Genomic DNA, 17,286 nt, shown 5'->3' with positions numbered 1-17,286 from the left:
ACCCATCGGTCGTGGTCGGTGATGTCTTGTAGATGTGATCGGAGCCTTAGTTACAGGATCCATCGGTCGTGATCGGTGATGTCTTGTAGATGTGATCGGAGCCTTAGTTACAGGATCCATCGGTCTTGGTCGGTGACGTCTTGTAGATGTGATCGGAGCCTTAGTTACAGGATCCATCGGTCGTGGTCGGTGATATCTTGTAGATGTGATCGGAGCCTTAGTTACAGGATCCATCGGTCGTGGTCGGTGACGTCTTATAGATGTGATCGGAGCCTTAGTTACAGGATCCATCGGTCGTGGTCCGTGACGTCTTGTAGATGTGATCGGAGCCTTAGCTACAGGATCCATCGGTCGTGGTCGGTGACGTCTTGTAGATGTGATCGGAGCCTTAGTTACAGGATCCTTCGGTCGTGGTCGGTGACGTCTTGTAGATTTGATCGGAGCCTTAGTTACAGGATCCATCGGTCGTGGTCGGTGACGTCTTGTAGATGTGATCGGGGCCTTAGTTACAGGATCCATCGGTCGTGGTCGGTGACGTCTTGTAGATGTGATCGGAGCCTTAGTTACAGGATCCTTCGGTCGTGGTCGGTGACGTCTTGTAGATTTGATCGGAGCCTTAGTTACAGGATCCATCGGTCGTGGTCGGTGACGTCTTGTAGATGTGATCGGAGCCTTAGTTACAGGATCCATCGGTCGTGGTCGGTGACGTCTTGTAGATGTGATCGGAGCCTTAGTTACAGGATCCATCGGTCGTGGTCGGTGACGTCTTGTAGATGTGATCGGAGCCTTAGCTACAGGATCCTTCGGTCGTGGTCGGTGACGTCTTGTAGATGTGATCGGAGCCTTAGTTACAGGATCCATCGGTCGTGGTCGGTGACATCTTGTAGATGTGATCGGAGCCTTAGTTACAGGATCCATCGGTCGTGGTCGGTGACGTCTTGTAGATGTGATCGGAGCCTTAGTTACAGGATCCATCGGTCGTGGTTGATGATGTCTTGTAGATGTGATCGGAGCCTTAGTTACAGGATCCATCGGTCGTGGTCGGTGACGTCTTGTAGATGTGATCGGAGCCTTAGTTACAGGATCCATCGGTCGTGGTCGGTGACGTCTTGTAGATGTGATCGGAGCCTTAGTTACAGGATCCATCGGTCGTGGTCGGTGACGTCTTATAGATGTGATCGGAGCCTTAGTTACAGGATCCATCGGTCGTGGTCGGTGACGTCTTGTAGATGTGATCGGACCCTTAGTTACAGGATCCATCGGTCGTGGTCGGTGACGTCTTGTAGATGTGATCGGAGCCTTAGTTACAGGATCCATCGGTCGTGGTCGGTGACGTCTTGTAGATGTGATCGGAGCCTTAGTTACAGGATCCATCGGTCGTGGTCGGTGACGTCTTGTAGATGTGATCGGAGCCTTAGTTACAGGATCCATCGGTCGTGGTCGGTGACGTCTTGTAGATGTGATCGGAGCCTTAGTTACAGGATCCATCGGTCGTGGTCGGTGACGTCTTGTAGATGTGATCGGAGCCTTAGTTACAGGATCCATCGGTCGTGGTCGGTGAGGTCTTGTAGATGTGATCGGAGCCTTAGTTACAGGATCCATCGGTCGTGGTTGGTGTCGTCTTGTAGATGTGATCGGAGCCTTAGTTACAGGATCCATCGGTTGTGGTTGGTGACGTCTTGTAGATGTGATCGGAGCCTTAGTTACAGGATCCATCGGTCGTGGTCGGTGATGTCTTGTAGATGTGATCGGAGCCTTAGTTACAGGATCCATCGGTCGTGGTCGGTGATGTCTTGTAGATGTGATCGGAGCCTTAGTTACAGGATCCATCGGTCGTGGTCGGTGATGTCTTGTAGATGTGATCGGAGCCTTAGTTACAGGATCCATCGGTCGTGGTCGGTGACGTCTTGTAGATGTGATCGGAGCCTTAGTTACAGGATCCATCGGTCGTGGTCGGTGACGTCTTGTAGATGTGATCGGAGCCTTAGCTACAGGATCCTTCGGTCGTGGTCGGTGACGTCTTGTAGATGTGATCGGAGCCTTAGTTACAGGATCCATCGGTCGTGGTCGGTGACATCTTGTAGATGTGATCGGAGCCTTAGTTACAGGATCCATCGGTCGTGGTCGGTGACGTCTTGTAGATGTGATCGGAGCCTTAGTTACAGGATCCATCGGTCGTGGTCGGTGAGGTCTTGTAGATGTGATCGGAGCCTTAGTTACAGGATCCATCGGTCGTGGTTGGTGTCGTCTTGTAGATGTGATCGGAGCCTTAGTTACAGGATCCATCGGTTGTGGTTGGTGACGTCTTGTAGATGTGATCGGAGCCTTAGTTACAGGATCCATCGGTCGTGGTCGGTGATGTCTTGTAGATGTGATCGGAGCCTTAGTTACAGGATCCATCGGTCGTGGTCGGTGACGTCTTATAGATGTGATCGGAGCCTTAGTTACAGGATCCATCGGTCGTGGTCCGTGACGTCTTGTAGATGTGATCGGAGCCTTAGCTACAGGATCCATCGGTCGTGGTCGGTGACGTCTTGTAGATGTGATCGGAGCCTTAGTTACAGGATCCTTCGGTCGTGGTCGGTGACGTCTTGTAGATTTGATCGGAGCCTTAGTTACAGGATCCATCGGTCGTGGTCGGTGACGTCTTGTAGATGTGATCGGGGCCTTAGTTACAGGATCCATCGGTCGTGGTCGGTGACGTCTTGTAGATGTGATCGGAGCCTTAGTTACAGGATCCTTCGGTCGTGGTCGGTGACGTCTTGTAGATTTGATCGGAGCCTTAGTTACAGGATCCATCGGTCGTGGTCGGTGACGTCTTGTAGATGTGATCGGAGCCTTAGTTACAGGATCCATCGGTCGTGGTCGGTGACGTCTTGTAGATGTGATCGGAGCCTTAGTTACAGGATCCATCGGTCGTGGTCGGTGACGTCTTGTAGATGTGATCGGAGCCTTAGCTACAGGATCCTTCGGTCGTGGTCGGTGACGTCTTGTAGATGTGATCGGAGCCTTAGTTACAGGATCCATCGGTCGTGGTCGGTGACATCTTGTAGATGTGATCGGAGCCTTAGTTACAGGATCCATCGGTCGTGGTCGGTGACGTCTTGTAGATGTGATCGGAGCCTTAGTTACAGGATCCATCGGTCGTGGTTGATGATGTCTTGTAGATGTGATCGGAGCCTTAGTTACAGGATCCATCGGTCGTGGTCGGTGACGTCTTGTAGATGTGATCGGAGCCTTAGTTACAGGATCCATCGGTCGTGGTCGGTGACGTCTTGTAGATGTGATCGGAGCCTTAGTTACAGGATCCATCGGTCGTGGTCGGTGACGTCTTATAGATGTGATCGGAGCCTTAGTTACAGGATCCATCGGTCGTGGTCGGTGACGTCTTGTAGATGTGATCGGACCCTTAGTTACAGGATCCATCGGTCGTGGTCGGTGACGTCTTGTAGATGTGATCGGAGCCTTAGTTACAGGATCCATCGGTCGTGGTCGGTGACGTCTTGTAGATGTGATCGGAGCCTTAGTTACAGGATCCATCGGTCGTGGTCGGTGACGTCTTGTAGATGTGATCGGAGCCTTAGTTACAGGATCCATCGGTCGTGGTCGGTGACGTCTTGTAGATGTGATCGGAGCCTTAGTTACAGGATCCATCGGTCGTGGTCGGTGACGTCTTGTAGATGTGATCGGAGCCTTAGTTACAGGATCCATCGGTCGTGGTCGGTGAGGTCTTGTAGATGTGATCGGAGCCTTAGTTACAGGATCCATCGGTCGTGGTTGGTGTCGTCTTGTAGATGTGATCGGAGCCTTAGTTACAGGATCCATCGGTTGTGGTTGGTGACGTCTTGTAGATGTGATCGGAGCCTTAGTTACAGGATCCATCGGTCGTGGTCGGTGACGTCTTGTAGATGTGATCGGAGCCTTAGTTACAGGATCCATCGGTCGTGGTCGGTGTCGTCTTGTAGATGTGATCGGAGCCTTAGTTACAGGATCCATCGGTCGTGGTCGGTGACGTCTTGTAGATGTGATCGGAGCCTTAGTTACAGGATCCATCGGTCGTGGTTGGTGTCGTCTTGTAGATGTGATCGGAGCCTTCGTTACAGGATCCATCGGTCGTGGTCAGTGACGTCTTGTAGATGAGATCGGAGCCTTAGTTACAGGATCCATCGGTCGTGGTCGGTGACATCTTGTAGATGTGATCGGAGCCTTAGTTACAGGATCCATCGGTCGTGGTCGGTGACATCTTGTAGATGTGATCGGAGCCTTAGTTACAGGATCCATCGGTCACTGACGTCTTGTAGATGTGATCGGAGCCTTAGTTACAGGATCCATCGGTCGTGGTCGGTGACGTCTTGTAGATGTGATCGGAGCCTTAGTTACAGGATCCATCGGTCGTGGTCGGTGACGTCTTGTAGATGTGATCGGAGCCTTAGTTACAGGATCCATCGGTCGTGGTCAGTGACGTCTTGTAGATGTGATTGGAACCTTAGTTACAGGATCCATCGGTCGTGGTCGGTGACGTCTTGTAGGTGTGATCGGAGCCTTAGTTACAGGATCCATCGGTCGTGGTCGGTGACGTCTTGTAGATGTGATCGGAGCCTTAGTTACAGGATCCATCGGTCGTGGTCGGTGACGTCTTGTAGATGTGATCGGAGCCTTAGTTACAGGATCCATCGGTCGTGGTCGGTGACATCTTGTAGATGTGATCGGAGCCTTAGTTACAGGATCCATCGGTCGTGGTCGGTGACGTCTTGTAGATGTGATCGGAGCCTTAGTTACAGGATCCATCGGTCGTGGTCGGTGACGTCTTGTAGATGTGATCGGAGCCTTAGTTACAGGATCCATCGGTCGTGGTCGGTGATGTCTTGTAGGTGTGATCGGAGCCTTAGTTACAGGATCCATCGGTCGTGGTCGGTGACGTCTTGTAGATGTGATCGAAGCCTTAGTTACAGGATCCATCGGTCGTGGTCGGTGACGTCTTGTAGATGTGATCGGAGCCTTAGTTACAGGATCCATCGGTCGTGGTCGGTGACATCTTGTAGATGTGATCAGAGCCTTAGTTACAGGATCCATCGGTCGTGGTCGGTGACGTATTGTAGATGTGATCGGAGCCTTAGTTACAGGATCCATCGGTCGTGGTCGGTGACGTCTTGTAGATGTGATCGGAGCCTTAGTTACAGGATCCATCAGTCACTGACGTCTTGTAGATGTGATCGGAGCCTTAGTTACAGGATCCATCGGTCGGTGACGTCTTGTAGATGTGATCAGAGCCTCAGTTACAGGATCTATCGGTCGTGGTCGGTGACGTCTTGTAGATGTGATCGGAGCCTTAGTTACAGGATCCATCAGTCACTGACGTCTTGTAGATGTGATCGGAGCCTTAGTTACAGGATCCATCGGTCGTGGTCAGTGATGTCTTGTAGATGTGATCGGAGCCTTAGTTACAGGATCCATCGGTCGTGGTCGGTGACGTCTTGTAGATGTGATCGGAGCCTTAGTTACAGGATCCATCGGTCGTGGTCGGTGACGTCTTGTAGATGTGATCGGAACCTTAGTTACAGGATCCATCGGTCGTGGTCGGTGACGTCTTGTAGATGTGATCGGAGCCTTAGTTACAGGATCCATCGGTCGTGGTCGGTGACGTCTTGTAGATGTGATCGGAGCCTTAGTTACAGGATCCATCGGTCGTGGTCGGTGACGTCTTGTAGATGTGATCGGAGCCTCAGTTACAGGATCCATCGGTCGTGGTCAGTGACGTCTTGTAGATGTGATCGGAGCCTTAGTTACATGATCCATCGGTCGTGGTCGCTGACGTCTTGTAGATGTGATCGGAGCCTTAGTTACAGGATCCATCGGTCGTGGTCGGTGACGTCTTGTAGATGTGATTGGAGCCTTAGTTACTGGATCCATCGGTCGTGGTCGGTGACGTCTTGTAGATGTGATCGGAGCCTTAGTTACAGGATCCATCGGTCGTGGTCGGTGACGTCTTGTAGATGTGATCGGAGCCTTAGTTACAGGATCCATCGGTCGTGGTCGGTGACGTCTTGTAGATGTGATCGGAGCCTTAGTTACAGGATCCATCGGTCGTGGTCGGTGACGTCTTGTAGATGTGATCGGAGCCTTAGTTACAGGATCCATCGGTCGTGGTCGGTGACGTCTTGTAGCTGTGATCGGAGCCTTAGTTACAGGATCCATCGGTCGTGGTCGGTGACGTCTTGTAGATGTGATCGGAGCCTTAGTTACAGGATCCATCGGTCGTGGTCGGTGACGTCTTGTAGATGTGATCGGAGCCTTAGTTACAGGATCCATCGGTCGTGGTCGGTGACGTCTTGTAGATGTGATCGGAGCCTTAGTTACAGGATCCATCGGTCGTGGTCGGTGACGTCTTGTAGATGTGATCGGAGCCTTAGTTACAGGATCCATCGGTCGTGGTTGATGACGTCTTGTAGATGTGATCGGAGCCTTAGTTACAGGATCCATCGGTCGTGGTCGGTGACGTCTTGTAGATGTGATCGGAGCCTTAGTTACAGGATCCATCGGTCGTGGTCGGTGACGTCTTGTAGATGTGATCGGAGCCTTAGTTACAGGATCCATCGGTCGTGGTCGGTGACGTCTTGTAGATGTGATCGGAGCCTTAGTTACAGGATCCATCGGTCGTGGTCGGTGACGTCTTGTAGATGTGATCGGAGCCTTAGTTACAGGATCCATCGGTCGTGGTCGGTGACGTCTTGTAGATGTGATCGGAGCCTTAGTTACAGGATCCATCGGTCGTGGTCACTGACGTCTTGTAGATGTGATCGGAGCCTTAGTTACAGGATCCATCGGTCACTGACGTCTTGTAGATGTGATCGGAGCCTTAGTTACAGGATCCATCGGTCATGGTCGGTGATGTCTTGTAGATGTGATCGGAGCCTTAGTTACAGGATCCATCGGTCACTGACGTCTTGTAGATGTGATCGGAGCCTTAGTTACAGGATCCATCGGTCGTGGTCGGTGATGTCTTGTAGATGTGATCGGAGCCTTAGTTACAGGATCCTTCGGTCGTGGTCGGTGATGTCTTGTAGATGTGATCGGAGCCTTAGTTACAGGATCCATCGGTCGTGGTCACTGACGTCTTGTAGATGTGATCGGAGCCTTAGTTACAGGATCCATCGGTCGTGGTCGGTGACGCCTTGTAGGTTTGATCGGAGCCTTAGTTACAGGATCCATCGGTCGTGGTCGGTGACGTCTTGTAGATGTGATCGGAGCCTTAATTACAGGATCCATCGGTCGTGGTCGGTGACGTCTTGTAGATGTGATCGGAGCCTTAGTTACAGGATCCATCGGTCGTGGTCGGTGACGTCTTGTAGATGTGATCGGAGCCTTAGTTACAGGATCCATCGGTCGTGGTCACTGACGTCTTGTAGATGTGATCGGAGCCTTAGTTACAGGATCCATCGGTCGTGGTCGGTGACGTCTTGTAGGTTTGATCGGAGCCTTAGTTACAGGATCCATCGGTCGTGGTCGGTGACGTCTTGTAGATGTGATCGGAGCCTTAATTACAGGATCCATCGGTCGTGGTCGGTGACGTCTTGTAGATGTGATCGGAGCCTTAGTTACAGGATCCATCGGTCGTGGTCAGTGACGTCTTGTAGATGTGATCGGAGCCTTAGTTACAGGATCCATCGGTCGTGGTCAGTGACGTCTTGTATATGTGATTGGAGCCTTAGTTACAGGATCCATCGGTCGTGGTTGGTGACGTCTTAAACATGTGATCGGAGCCTTAGTTACAGGATCCATCGGTCACTGACGTCTTGTAGATGTGATCGGAGCCTTAGTTACAGGATCCATCGGTCGTGGTCGGTGACATCTTGTAGATGTGATCGGAGCCTTAGTTACGGATCCATCGGTCGTGGTCGGTGACGTCCTGTAGATGTGATGTTACAGGATCCATCGGTCATGGTCGGTGACGTCTTATAGATGTGATCGGAGCCTTAGTTACAGGATCCATCGGTCGTGGTCGGTGACGTCTTGTAGGTGTGATCGGAGCCTTAGTTACAGGATCCATCGGTCGTGGTCGGTGACATCTTGTAGATGTGATCGGAGCCTTAGTTACAGGATCCATCGGTCGTGGTCGGTGACGTCTTGTAGATGTGATCGGAGCCTTAGTTACAGGATCCATCGGTCGTGGTCGGTGACGTCTTGTAGATGTGACCGGAGCCTTAGTTACAGGATCCATCGGTCGTGGTCGGTGACGTCTTGTAGATGTGATCGGAGCCTTAGTTACAGGATCCATCGGTCGTGGTCGGTGACGTCTTGTAGATGTGATCGGAGCCTTAGTTACAGGATCCATCGGTCGTGGTCAGTGACGTCTTGTATATGTGATAGGAGCCTTAGTTACAGGATCCATCGGTCGTGGTTGGTGACGTCTTAAACATGTGATCGGAGCCTTAGTTACAGGATCCATCGGTAACTGACGTCTTGTAGATGTGATCGGACCCTTAGTTACAGGATCCATCGATCGTGGTTGGTGACGTCTTGTACATGTGATCGGAGCCTTAGTTACAGGATCCATCGGTCACTGACGTCTTGTAGATGTGATCGGAGCCTTAGTTACAGGATCCATCGGTCGTGGTCGGTGACGTCTTGTAGATGTGATCGGAGCCTTAGTTACAGGATCCATCGGTCGTGGTCGGTGACGTCTTGTAGATGTGATCGGAGCCTTAGTTACAGGATCCATCGGTCGTGGTCGGTGACGTCTTGTAGATGTGATCGGAGCCTTAGTTACAGGATCCATCGGTCGTGGTCGGTGAGGTCTTGTAGATGTGATCGGAGCCTTAGTTACAGGATCCATCGGTCGTGGTCGGTGACGTCTTGTAGATGTGATCGGAGCCTTAGTTACAGGATCCATCGGTCGTGGTCGGTGACGTCTTGTAGATGTGATCGGAGCCTTAGTTACAGGATCCATCGGTCGTGGTCGGTGACGTCTTGTAGATGTGATCGGAGCCTTAGTTACAGGATCCATCGGTCGTGGTCGGTGACATCTTGTAGATGTGATCGGAGCCTTAGTTACAGGATCCATCGGTCGTGGTCGGTGACATCTTGTAGATGTGATCGGAGCCTTAGTTACAGGATCCATCGGTCACTGACGTCTTGTAGATGTGATCGGAGCCTTAGTTACAGGATCCATCGGTCGTGGTCGGTGACGTCTTGTAGATGTGATCGGAGCCTTAGTTACAGGATCCATCGGTCGTGGTCGGTGACGTCTTGTAGATGTGATCGGAGCCTTAGTTACAGGATCCATCGGTCGTGGTCGGTGACATCTTGTAGATGTGATCGGAGCCTTAGTTACAGGATCCATCGGTCGTGGTCGGTGACATCTTGTAGATGTGATCGGAGCCTTAGTTACAGGATCCATCGGTCACTGACGTCTTGTAGATGTGATCGGAGCCTTAGTTACAGGATCCATCGGTCGTGGTCGGTGACGTCTTGTAGATGTGATCGGAGCCTTAGTTACAGGATCCATCGGTCGTGGTTGGTGTCGTCTTGTAGATGTGATCGGAGCCTTCGTTACAGGATCCATCGGTCGTGGTCAGTGACGTCTTGTAGATGAGATCGGAGCCTTAGTTACAGGATCCATCGGTCGTGGTCGGTGACATCTTGTAGATGTGATCGGAGCCTTAGTTACAGGATCCATCGGTCGTGGTCGGTGACATCTTGTAGATGTGATCGGAGCCTTAGTTACAGGATCCATCGGTCACTGACGTCTTGTAGATGTGATCGGAGCCTTAGTTACAGGATCCATCGGTCGTGGTCGGTGACGTCTTGTAGATGTGATCGGAGCCTTAGTTACAGGATCCATCGGTCGTGGTCGGTGACGTCTTGTAGATGTGATCGGAGCCTTAGTTACAGGATCCATCGGTCGTGGTCAGTGACGTCTTGTATATGTGATAGGAGCCTTAGTTACAGGATCCATCGGTCGTGGTTGGTGACGTCTTAAACATGTGATCGGAGCCTTAGTTACAGGATCCATCGGTAACTGACGTCTTGTAGATGTGATCGGACCCTTAGTTACAGGATCCATCGATCGTGGTTGGTGACGTCTTGTACATGTGATCGGAGCCTTAGTTACAGGATCCATCGGTCACTGACGTCTTGTAGATGTGATCGGAGCCTTAGTTACAGGATCCATCGGTCGTGGTCGGTGACGTCTTGTAGATGTCATCGGAGCCTTAGTTACAGGATCCATCGGTCGTGGTCGGTGACGTCTTGTAGATGTGATCGGAGCCTTAGTTACAGGATCCATCGGTCGTGGTCGGTGAGGTCTTGTAGATGTGATCGGAGCCTTAGTTACAGGATCCATCGGTCGTGGTCGGTGACGTCTTGTAGATGTGATCGGAGCCTTAGTTACAGGATCCATCGGTCGTGGTCGGTGACGTCTTGTAGATGTGATCGGAGCCTTAGTTACAGGATCCATCGGTCGTGGTCGGTGACGTCTTGTAGATGTGATCGGAGCCTTAGTTACAGGATCCATCGGTCGTGGTCGGTGACGTCTTGTAGATGTGATCGGAGCCTTAGTTACAGGATCCATCGGTCGTGGTCGGTGACGTCTTGTAGATGTGATCGGAGCCTTAGTTACAGGATCCATCGGTCGTGGTCGGTGACGTCTTGTAGATGTGATCGGAGCCTTAGTTACAGGATCCATCGGTCGTGGTCGGTGACATCTTGTAGATGTGATCGGAGCCTTAGTTACAGGATCCATCGGTCGTGGTCGGTGACATCTTGTAGATGTGATCGGAGCCTTAGTTACAGGATCCATCGGTCACTGACGTCTTGTAGATGTGATCGGAGCCTTAGTTACAGGATCCATCGGTCGTGGTCGGTGACGTCTTGTAGATGTGATCGGAGCCTTAGTTACAGGATCCATCGGTCGTGGTTGGTGTCGTCTTGTAGATGTGATCGGAGCCTTCGTTACAGGATCCATCGGTCGTGGTCAGTGACGTCTTGTAGATGAGATCGGAGCCTTAGTTACAGGATCCATCGGTCGTGGTCGGTGACATCTTGTAGATGTGATCGGAGCCTTAGTTACAGGATCCATCGGTCGTGGTCGGTGACATCTTGTAGATGTGATCGGAGCCTTAGTTACAGGATCCATCGGTCACTGACGTCTTGTAGATGTGATCGGAGCCTTAGTTACAGGATCCATCGGTCGTGGTCGGTGACGTCTTGTAGATGTGATCGGAGCCTTAGTTACAGGATCCATCGGTCGTGGTCGGTGACGTCTTGTAGATGTGATCGGAGCCTTAGTTACAGGATCCATCGGTCGTGGTCAGTGACGTCTTGTATATGTGATAGGAGCCTTAGTTACAGGATCCATCGGTCGTGGTCGGTGACATCTTGTAGATGTGATCGGAGCCTTAGTTACAGGATCCATCGGTCACTGACGTCTTGTAGATGTGATCGGAGCCTTAGTTACAGGATCCATCGGTCGTGGTCGGTGACGTCTTGTAGATGTGATCGGAGCCTTAGTTACAGGATCCATCGGTCGTGGTCGGTGACGTCTTGTAGATGTGATCGGAGCCTTAGTTACAGGATCCATCGGTCGTGGTCGGTGACGTCTTGTAGATGTGATCGGAGCCTTAGTTACAGGATCCATCGGTCGTGGTCGGTGACGTCTTGTAGATGTGATCGGAGCCTTAGTTACAGGATCCATCGGTCGTGGTCGGTGACGTCTTGTAGATGTGATCGGAGCCTTAGTTACAGGATCCATCGGTCGTGGTCGGTGACGTCTTGTAGATGTGATCGGAGCCTTAGTTACAGGATCCATCGGTCGTGGTCGGTGACGTCTTGTAGATGTGATCGGAGCCTTAGTTACAGGATCCATCGGTCGTGGTCGGTGACGTCTTGTAGATGTGATCGGAGCCTTAGTTACAGGATCCATCGGTCGTGGTTGATGACGTCTTGTAGATGTGATCGGAGCCTTAGTTACAGGATCCATCGGTCGTGGTCGGTGACGTCTTGTAGATGTGATCGGAGCCTTAGTTACAGGATCCATCGGTCGTGGTCGGTGACGTCTTGTAGATGTGATCGGAGCCTTAGTTACAGGATCCATCGGTCGTGGTCGGTGACGTCTTGTAGATGTGATCGGAGCCTTAGTTACAGGATCCATCGGTCGTGGTCGGTGACGTCTTGTAGATGTGATCGGAGCCTTAGTTACAGGATCCATCGGTCGTGGTCGGTGACGTCTTGTAGATGTGATCGGAGCCTTAGTTACAGGATCCATCGGTCGTGGTCACTGACGTCTTGTAGATGTGATCGGAGCCTTAGTTACAGGATCCATCGGTCACTGACGTCTTGTAGATGTGATCGGAGCCTTAGTTACAGGATCCATCGGTCATGGTCGGTGATGTCTTGTAGATGTGATCGGAGCCTTAGTTACAGGATCCATCGGTCACTGACGTCTTGTAGATGTGATCGGAGCCTTAGTTACAGGATCCATCGGTCGTGGTCGGTGATGTCTTGTAGATGTGATCGGAGCCTTAGTTACAGGATCCTTCGGTCGTGGTCGGTGATGTCTTGTAGATGTGATCGGAGCCTTAGTTACAGGATCCATCGGTCGTGGTCACTGACGTCTTGTAGATGTGATCGGAGCCTTAGTTACAGGATCCATCGGTCGTAGTCGGTGACGCCTTGTAGGTTTGATCGGAGCCTTAGTTACAGGATCCATCGGTCGTGGTTGGTGACATCTTGTAGATGTGATCGGAGCCTTAGTTACAGGATCCATCGGTCGTGGTCGGTGACGTCTTGTAGATGTGATCGGAGCCTTAATTACAGGATCCATCGGTCGTGGTCGGTGACGTCTTGTAGATGTGATCGGAGCCTTAGTTACAGGATCCATCGGTCGTGGTCGGTGACGTCTTGTAGATGTGATCGGAGCCTTCGTTACAGGATCCATCGGTCGTGGTCAGTGACGTCTTGTAGATGAGATCGGAGCCTTAGTTACAGGATCCATCGGTCGTGGTCGGTGACATCTTGTAGATGTGATCGGAGCCTTAGTTACAGGATCCATCGGTCGTGGTCGGTGACATCTTGTAGATGTGATCGGAGCCTTAGTTACAGGATCCATCGGTCACTGACGTCTTGTAGATGTGATCGGAGCCTTAGTTACAGGATCCATCGGTCGTGGTCGGTGACGTCTTGTAGATGTGATCGGAGCCTTAGTTACAGGATCCATCGGTCGTGGTCGGTGACGTCTTGTAGATGTGATCGGAGCCTTAGTTACAGGATCCATCGGTCGTGGTCAGTGACGTCTTGTATATGTGATAGGAGCCTTAGTTACAGGATCCATCGGTCGTGGTTGGTGACGTCTTAAACATGTGATCGGAGCCTTAGTTACAGGATCCATCGGTAACTGACGTCTTGTAGATGTGATCGGACCCTTAGTTACAGGATCCATCGATCGTGGTTGGTGACGTCTTGTACATGTGATCGGAGCCTTAGTTACAGGATCCATCGGTCACTGACGTCTTGTAGATGTGATCGGAGCCTTAGTTACAGGATCCATCGGTCGTGGTCGGTGACGTCTTGTAGATGTCATCGGAGCCTTAGTTACAGGAACCATCGGTCGTGGTCGGTGACGTCTTGTAGATGTGATCGGAGCCTTAGTTACAGGATCCATCGGTCGTGGTCGGTGACGTCTTGTAGATGTGATCGGAGCCTTAGTTACAGGATCCATCGGTCGTGGTCGGTGAGGTCTTGTAGATGTGATCGGAGCCTTAGTTACAGGATCCATCGGTCGTGGTCGGTGACGTCTTGTAGATGTGATCGGAGCCTTAGTTACAGGATCCATCGGTCGTGGTCGGTGACGTCTTGTAGATGTGATCGGAGCCTTAGTTACAGGATCCATCGGTCGTGGTCGGTGAGGTCTTGTAGATGTGATCGGAGCCTTAGTTACAGGATCCATCGGTCGTGGTCGGTGACGTCTTGTAGATGTGATCGGAGCCTTAGTTACAGGATCCATCGGTCGTGGTCGGTGACGTCTTGTAGATGTGATCGGAGCCTTAGTTACAGGATCCATCGGTCGTGGTCGGTGACGTCTTGTAGATGTGATCGGAGCCTTAGTTACAGGATCCATCGGTCGTGGTCGGTGACATCTTGTAGATGTGATCGGAGCCTTAGTTACAGGATCCATCGGTCGTGGTCGGTGACATCTTGTAGATGTGATCGGAGCCTTAGTTACAGGATCCATCGGTCACTGACGTCTTGTAGATGTGATCGGAGCCTTAGTTACAGGATCCATCGGTCGTGGTCGGTGACGTCTTGTAGATGTGATCGGAGCCTTAGTTACAGGATCCATCGGTCGTGGTTGGTGTCGTCTTGTAGATGTGATCGGAGCCTTCGTTACAGGATCCATCGGTCGTGGTCAGTGACGTCTTGTAGATGAGATCGGAGCCTTAGTTACAGGATCCATCGGTCGTGGTCGGTGACATCTTGTAGATGTGATCGGAGCCTTAGTTACAGGATCCATCGGTCGTGGTCGGTGACATCTTGTAGATGTGATCGGAGCCTTAGTTACAGGATCCATCGGTCACTGACGTCTTGTAGATGTGATCGGAGCCTTAGTTACAGGATCCATCGGTCGTGGTCGGTGACGTCTTGTAGATGTGATCGGAGCCTTAGTTACAGGATCCATCGGTCGTGGTCGGTGACGTCTTGTAGATGTGATCGGAGCCTTAGTTACAGGATCCATCGCTCGTGGTCAGTGACGTCTTGTATATGTGATAGGAGCCTTAGTTACAGGATCCATCGGTCGTGGTCGGTGACGTCTTGTAGATGTGATCGGAGCCTTAGTTACAGGATCCATCGGTCGTGGTCGGTGACGTCTTGTAGATGTGATCGGAGCCTTAGTTACAGGATCCATCGGTCGTGGTCGGTGACGTCTTGTAGATGTGATTGGAACCTTAGTTACAGGATCCATCGGTCGTGGTCGGTGACGTCTTGTAGGTGTGATCGGAGCCTTAGTTACAGGATCCATCGGTCGTGGTCGGTGACATCTTGTAGATGTGATCGGAGCCTTAGTTACAGGATCCATCGGTCGTGGTCGGTGACGTCTTGTAGATGTGATCGGAGCCTTAGTTACAGGATCCATCGGTCGTGGTCGGTGACGTCTTGTAGATGTGATCGGAGCCTTAGTTACAGGATCCATCGGTCGTGGTCGGTGATGTCTTGTAGGTGTGATCGGAGCCTTAGTTACAGGATCCATCGGTCGTGGTCGGTGACGTCTTGTAGATGTGATCGAAGCCTTAGTTACAGGATCCATCGGTCGTGGTCGGTGACGTCTTGTAGATGTGATCGGAGCCTTAGTTACAGGATCCATCGGTCGTGGTCGGTGACATCTTGTAGATGTGATCAGAGCCTTAGTTACAGGATCCATCGGTCGTGGTCGGTGACGTATTGTAGATGTGATCGGAGCCTTAGTTACAGGATCCATCGGTCGTGGTCGGTGACGTCTTGTAGATGTGATCGGAGCCTTAGTTACAGGATCCATCAGTCACTGACGTCTTGTAGATGTGATCGGAGCCTTAGTTACAGGATCCATCGGTCGGTGACGTCTTGTAGATGTGATCAGAGCCTCAGTTACAGGATCTATCGGTCGTGGTCGGTGACGTCTTGTAGATGTGATCGGAGCCTTAGTTACAGGATCCATCAGTCACTGACGTCTTGTAGATGTGATCGGAGCCTTAGTTACAGGATCCATCGGTCGTGGTCAGTGATGTCTTGTAGATGTGATCGGAGCCTTAGTTACAGGATCCATCGGTCGTGGTCGGTGACGTCTTGTAGATGTGATCGGAGCCTTAGTTACAGGATCCATCGGTCGTGGTCGGTGACGTCTTGTAGATGTGATCGGAACCTTAGTTACAGGATCCATCGGTCGTGGTCGGTGACGTCTTGTAGATGTGATCGGAGCCTTAGTTACAGGATCCATCGGTCGTGGTCGGTGACGTCTTGTAGATGTGATCGGAGCCTTAGTTACAGGATCCATCGGTCGTGGTCGGTGACGTCTTGTAGATGTGATCGGAGCCTCAGTTACAGGATCCATCGGTCGTGGTCAGTGACGTCTTGTAGATGTGATCGGAGCCTTAGTTACATGATCCATCGGTCGTGGTCGCTGACGTCTTGTAGATGTGATCGGAGCCTTAGTTACAGGATCCATCGGTCGTGGTCGGTGACGTCTTGTAGATGTGATCGGAGCCTTAGTTACAGGATCCATCGGTCGTGGTCGGTGACGTCTTGTAGATGTGATCGGAGCCTTAGTTACAGGATCCATCGGTCGTGGTCGGTGACGTCTTGTAGATGTGATCGGAGCCTTAGTTACAGGATCCATTGGTCGTGGTCGGTGACGTCTTGTAGATGTGATCGGAGCCTTAGTTACAGGATCCATCGGTCGTGGTCGGTGACGTCTTGTAGATGTGATCGGAGCCTTAGTTACAGGATCCATCGGTCGTGGTCGGTGACGTCTTGTAGATGTGATCGGAGCCTTAGTTACAGGATCCATCGGTCGTGGTCGGTGACGTCTTGTAGATGTGATCGGAGCCTTAGTTACAGGATCCATCGGTCGTGGTCGGTGACGTCTTGTAGATGTGATCGGAGCCTTAGTTACAGGATCCATCGGTCGTGGTCGGTGACGTCTTGTAGATGTGATCGGAGCCTTAGTTACAGGATCCATCGGTCGTGGTCGGTGACGTCTTGTAGATGTGATCGGAGCCTTAGTTACAGGATCCATCGGTCGTGGTTGATGACGTCTTGTAGATGTGATCGGAGCCTTAGTTACAGGATCCATCGGTCGTGGTCGGTGACGTCTTGTAGATGTGATCGGAGCCTTAGTTACAGGATCCATCGGTCGTGGTCGGTGACGTCTTGTAGATGTGATCGGAGCCTTAGTTACAGGATCCATCGGTCGTGGTCGGTGACGTCTTGTAGATGTGATCGGAGCCTTAGTTACAGGATCCATCGGTCGTGGTCGGTGACGTCTTGTAGATGTGATCGGAGCCTTAGTTACAGGATCCATCGGTCGTTGTCGGTGACGTCTTGTAGATGTGATCGGAGCCTTAGTTACAGGATCCATCGGTCGTGGTCACTGACGTCTTGTAGATGTGATCGGAGCCTTAGTTACAGGATCCATCGGTCACTGACGTCTTGTAGATGTGATCGGAGCCTTAGTTACAGGATCCATCGGTCATGGTCGGTGATGTCTTGTAGATGTGATCGGAGCCTTAGTTACAGGATCCATCGGTCACTGACGTCTTG

At 51.5% G+C, this 17,286-nt stretch overlaps 1 protein-coding gene across 1 annotated transcript in view; it reads left to right on the top strand.

Annotated features, from left to right (window-relative positions):
- The window catches only part of LOC143793382 (gastrula zinc finger protein XlCGF66.1-like), a 98,316-nt gene that overhangs the window by 941 nt on the left and 80,089 nt on the right, over positions 1-17,286 (top strand). The gene's annotated exons all lie outside the window — the stretch shown is intronic.

Source organism: Ranitomeya variabilis, chromosome 1, assembly GCF_051348905.1.
Source record: "Ranitomeya variabilis isolate aRanVar5 chromosome 1, aRanVar5.hap1, whole genome shotgun sequence".
In the NCBI taxonomy this organism is placed as follows: Eukaryota; Metazoa; Chordata; class Amphibia; order Anura; family Dendrobatidae; genus Ranitomeya; species Ranitomeya variabilis.
This window is presented reverse-complemented; position numbering and strand designations above follow the sequence as displayed.